At 39.7% G+C, this 5572-nt stretch overlaps 1 non-coding gene across 1 annotated transcript; it reads left to right on the forward strand.

The window, feature by feature from the left end:
- Positions 1–4081: 4081 nt before the first annotated feature.
- LOC132643083 (small nucleolar RNA R71) lies at positions 4082–4187 on the forward strand. Its single transcript, XR_009583531.1, has one exon. It is a non-coding gene; the product is annotated as a small nucleolar RNA R71 (small nucleolar RNA).
- Positions 4188–5572: the final 1385 nt, after the last annotated feature.

The following is a 5572-nucleotide window of genomic DNA, read 5'->3' on the forward strand; positions in this document are numbered from 1 at the left end:
ACCAAGATGTATTTCATGCCACCAGAACTCACAAAGGGTCCCATAAAGTCAATCCCCTAGACATCGAGCACTTCTATCTCCATCACAAAATTCATAGGAATCTCTTGACTTCTGCCTATATTCCCTTGCCTTTGACATTGATCACAAGACCGCACCAATAGATTTGTATCATAAAAGATAGTCGGTTAGTAATAACCGCATCCAAGAACCTTAGAAGCAGTCTCGTTACCACGATGATGACCCCCAACAGGAGAGTCATGGCTTGCTTTTAGAATCGCCATCACTTCACTTTTGGGAACACAACGCCGAATGATGTTATCCTCATATTTTCTAAACAAATAAGGTTCGTCCTAATAGTATTGACGAGAATCCCGCAAGAACTTCTTCTTTTGGTATGCTTTGATCTCTTCTAGAACTATCCCTGTTACCAAATAATTGGAAATGTCAGCATACCACGGTGCTACCTCCATTGACACAGCCAACACCCTCTCATCTAGAAACTCATCATCTATATCTAGCTTATCAGAAGGTCTCCCAGCTTCTTCAAGCCGAGAGAGATGGTCAGCAACCTGATTTTCAGTTCCCTTGGGTTCTTTCACCTCAAAGTCAAACTCTTACAGCAATAACATCCATTGGATCAGTCGCGGCTTCGCTTCCTTCTTCGCCATAAGGTATCTTAATGCTGCATGATTAGTGTATACCACGACTTTGGACCCCAACAAATAGGCCCAAAACTTCTCAAAAGCAAAAACTATTGCAAGCAGCTATTGCTCCGTCACTGTGTAATTTATCTGGGCAGCATTCAGTGTTCTGCTTGCATAATAGATCAGGTGCATAATTTTATTGTGCCTCTGGCCAAGCATAGCACCTATCGCGAAACCACTAGCATCACACATCAATTCAAAGGGAAAGGACCAATCAGGAGTGACAATAACATGAGCAGTAGTGAGGCGCTCCTTTATTTCCTCAAACGCCTTTCGGCACTTGTCATCAAACACAAACTTAGCCTCTTTTTCAAGAAACTTGCACATCGGGTTTGCAATCTTGGAGAAATATTTGATGAAGTACTTGTAGAATCCATCATGTCCCAAGAAACTTCGAACACCTTTGACGGAGATAGGTGGACGAAGTTTTGCAATTACATCTATCTTCGGTTGATCGACCTCAATTCCCTTTTTAGAGATTTTGTGACCGAGGATGATCCCTTCCTTCACCATAAAGTGGCACTTCTCCCAATTTAGCACGATATTTGTCTCCTCACATCTTTTCAGCACTTGACCCAGATGGCCTAGACAGTCATCAAATGAATCGCCCACAACAGAGAAATCATCCATGAATACTTCCAAGAAATATTCTACCATGTCAGAAAAGATCGACATCATGCACCTCTGAAAAGTGGCTGGTGAATTACATAACCCAAAGGGCATTCGGCTGAATGCAAACGTCCTATAAGGACAAGTGAAAGTCGTCTTCTTTTGATCTTCTAAAGCAATGTTGATCTGATTGTAGCCAGAGTATCCATCTACGAAGCAATAGTAAGACCTCCCAGCCAGCCTATCTAGCATCTGATCTATGAACGGTATGAGAAAGTGGTTTTTACAAGTGGTAGTATTTAGCTTCCTATAGTCCATGCACACACGCCATCCAGTAACTGTACGAGTAGGAATCATCTCATTCTTTGAATTAGGCACCACAGTGATACCTATTTTCTTGGGAACACATTGAACCGAACTCACCCACTTACTGTCTGCAATCGGATACACTACCCTCTCATCTAACCACTTTATTATCTCCTTTATCACGACTTCTTGAATATTCCCATTCAATCTCCTTTGATGCTTCACACTCGGGTTGCTATCCTCCTCCAACTGGATTTTATGTTCACAGATCCCAGAACGAATTCCCCTAATGTCTACTATTATCCAACTAATGGCACGCCTATATTCACGTAATACCCCCAAAAATCGCTCAATTAGTTCTTCGGTCAGTAATGCTGAAACAATCACTGGCAATGTATTATTCAGACCAAGGAACTCGTACTTCAAATGTGATGGGAGCTGCTTAAGCTCCAACTTAGGTAGCTCAATGATCGAAGGCTTTGCTGGAGAGGTTGTTCTATTTTCCAAATCAAGATTTAGCTTCTTTGGGTGGTAAGAATATGAACCCAACCCAATAAGCGAATTAACTGTCTTCACATAACCTTCCATGTCTTCAGCATCAAAGTTCACAAGAATACCGGCTAGAGCTTCACCCAAACTTTCTTCTTCCATCTTGAACTGCAACACTTAATCAACAACATCAAATGAATAAATTATCGAAATGCTCTCGTAAGCACTTGGTAACTTCATCCCCTTGCTAGCCTGAAAAGTAACTTCTTCATCGTTGACTCGGAACTTGATTTCATTTTTCTCCGAATCCATCAGAGCTCTCCTTGTAGCAAGAAAGGGTCTCTCCAGAATAGTAGGAATGTCCTGATCAACAACACAATCAAGAATCACAAAATCAGCAGGCAACATAAATTTACCAATCTGCGCAAGAACATCATCAATCACGCCAACAGGCCTCTTAATAGACCTATCAGCCATCTGTAACCTCATAGTAGTCGGCCTTGGCATCCCCAAACCTGATTGTTTGTATATAACAAGTGGAATCAAATTAATACTCACCCCATTATCACACAAAGCACGAGCAAAATCATGGTGCCCAACAGAACAAGGAATGGTGAACGCCCCAGGATCTCCTTTTTTTCTGAATAGTAGTTGTTGAAATAATGGAACTTACATTGTGAGTCAAACTCACGGTTTCATGTTGCACCATTGTCTTCTTGGTCAGTAGGTCCTTCAAATATTTAGCAAAATCAGGCATCTCCTTGACAGCTTCCAAGAAGGGAAAATTCAGAGATAACTACTTCAACTGATCATAAAATTTCTCCAACTTAGCATCTTCCTTCTTCTTTACCAACCACTGAGGAAGGGAGGTTTAGACTTTAAAAGCTGAGTCAAAGGGCGGAGATTCCCCTTCACAGTCTTCTTGCTCGTGTCATTATCCTCCTTCACAATCTTTAGAATATCAGCAACCTTCTTGTCAGTAAGATTCTCATCAATAATAATTGGTGCTTCAGACTGCACCTCATCCTCTTCATCTATCGTCTCAAGATCAACAACCTTCTTATCAGTACCTTGGAGTATCTTGCCACTCATAGTACTTATGGAAAACACACGTTCTACTCCGTCTCCCCCGTTCTTTGGATTTGGAACAGTGTCACTTGGAAGTCCTTCCTTTTTAGAAGGTGTTGATCTCTAGAAATATCCTGCATCTGTGACTCGAGCTTCTAAATAGCTGCTGTCTGGGAACCCACTGTCTCTGTTAGCCCAGATAAAGTCCTCTCAGACTTTGATTGATTTGCTAGAACCTTCTCAAGCAATGCTTCCACCCTCGAACTACCTTGCTCTGTTGATTGCCCTTTTGGTGGTATATAAGGATTAAAACTCTTGTTCGCAAAATTATTACTATTTTTGTAGCTCCCTTGGTTCGTACCACCATAATTATTACTGTAGTTCCCAGAGTTGTTGTTGTTGCAAGCACCCTGACCCTACTGAGGTCTCCATTGGTTCTGATTCTGGTAACCACCTTGGTAGTTCTGTCTTTCATAACCCCTTTGAGAATTATTTACATAGTTAGCGTCTTTAACCTGCATAGGAGGTCCATCATGAAACGGACCCTCTTGGGTCTGGTACATCCCCTTCGGCATACCTGACTCATCCTCACAAACATTTACCTTTTTAATCTTGGTTTCATCTAACTTATTGGTTAACGAGGAAATATTCATTGCAAGCTCAACCAATGTTTGCTGGGTATCTTGATTCTCCTTTACCATGTTCTGGATCATGACACTACATAAGGAACCACCTTAGCATTGTTTGAGTGCCAAGCCTGATTATGCGTAGTCGGCCTGTCAAGTATGTTGGTCACTCTTCGTTAAGATTTATTTATAAAACTACCATCAGCTGCATTGTTTGCAATTGATTGCGTCACTGGATCCAGCCCTCGATAGAACTTCTCCATTAATATGTTCTCCGAAAAACCATGATTTGGAATTTTCTGCAAATACTTCTTAAATCTCTCCCAAACTTCATATAATTGTTCCCCCGATCGTTGGTTAAATTCATAGATCTTGTCACGAATCTCAGCTTTCTTGCTAGGAGGGTATCATTTCTTGAGGAAGACTACTGCCATCTCTGCCCATGTAGTAATAGAATTTTGGGGCAGCTTCTCGAACCATGCTCTTGCATCTCCAACTAAGGAAATTTGAATAGCCTCAGCCGAATAGCATCTTGCAGAATGCTGTTTTGGATGTGATTAGCACACACATCCACAAAATTCTGCTAATGACGTTGAGGGTCATTCTCGGTAGAGTTCTAAAAGTAGCCCTCAAGCTTCAACAACTGGTATAGAGAGGAGTCAATTTTTATGATTGTAGCTCCACATCGAGGATGAACAATAGCAGATGCATAGTCCTCATTCGGAATAAGATCAGCGAAAACATTTTCTTCATCTGATTCATTCGTCTGATTGTTCAATGGATTCCCCGGGTTACCAACACGTTGGTTTTGCTAATTATGATTCATGTTCACCTGGTTTACAAGGAGTAGCAAACAAGCTGTGATGGAATAAGCAAAATACTTCAATCAAAGCAAATACTATTTAGTAATTTCAAAACTGTATTCCCCGGCAACGGCGCTAAAATTTGATACGCTCAAATTACACCTTTAATTAGCGTAAAGTGGACGATGTCAAATATAGTAACCCAACTAGGTTGGGGTTGAATCCCATAGGGAATATGGTCTGAAAAGGTTACTAAACTCGTAGAATGCTTAATTTAGGTATAATGTCTTAATCCAATGATTTTTGTAAAAGTTGGTTGTTTATGACTAATTGCTAACTAATTGCTTTGGGTTGTAATTTATGGGAAAAGAAACCAAGGGTGTGCCCCCGTTAGATAAAGTGTATGATCATGTGTATTGATCTTGATAAACTTCTAATGGATCATTATATGAATGCACTTAACCTCTATTTGAATCTCTACTATTTCCTAATAAATAAAGATTATCTCTTTCTATAATTTTACCAAATATAAGAAAGTAACTATGAAGAACGGTTAATTGTGCCAAGTATATTCGTCTTATTCCTAAGTGAATCTATTAAACAAAGTTTAAAGCATTGAGTCCTTGTTATTTATTTTTACCAACCCTAATTATTTTCCCAAATAAATCAAGGTCTATGGCTTTAATCAATGTTTGCAACCATTAATTATGAATGAAGAATGGAGAATAAATAAACCCTAATAATCCATTATGTGTATATCAATCACAGAACCCAATCACAAAACACCCATCTTTGGGTTCGCAACCCTAGCAAGGGTATTTAGCTACTCATGACAAAGAACAAGAAATAAGAAGTTGAAGAATTCATATTTTCTTACTTTTGAAGAAAAGAGGAATTCATAATACTTTAATTGATGTTTGAATCTCTAAAAACTAGAGAGTATTTGATGTTCTAAGTGAAAAGACAA

This window comes from Lycium barbarum, chromosome 5, assembly GCF_019175385.1.
Source record: "Lycium barbarum isolate Lr01 chromosome 5, ASM1917538v2, whole genome shotgun sequence".
In the NCBI taxonomy this organism is placed as follows: Eukaryota; Viridiplantae; Streptophyta; class Magnoliopsida; order Solanales; family Solanaceae; genus Lycium; species Lycium barbarum.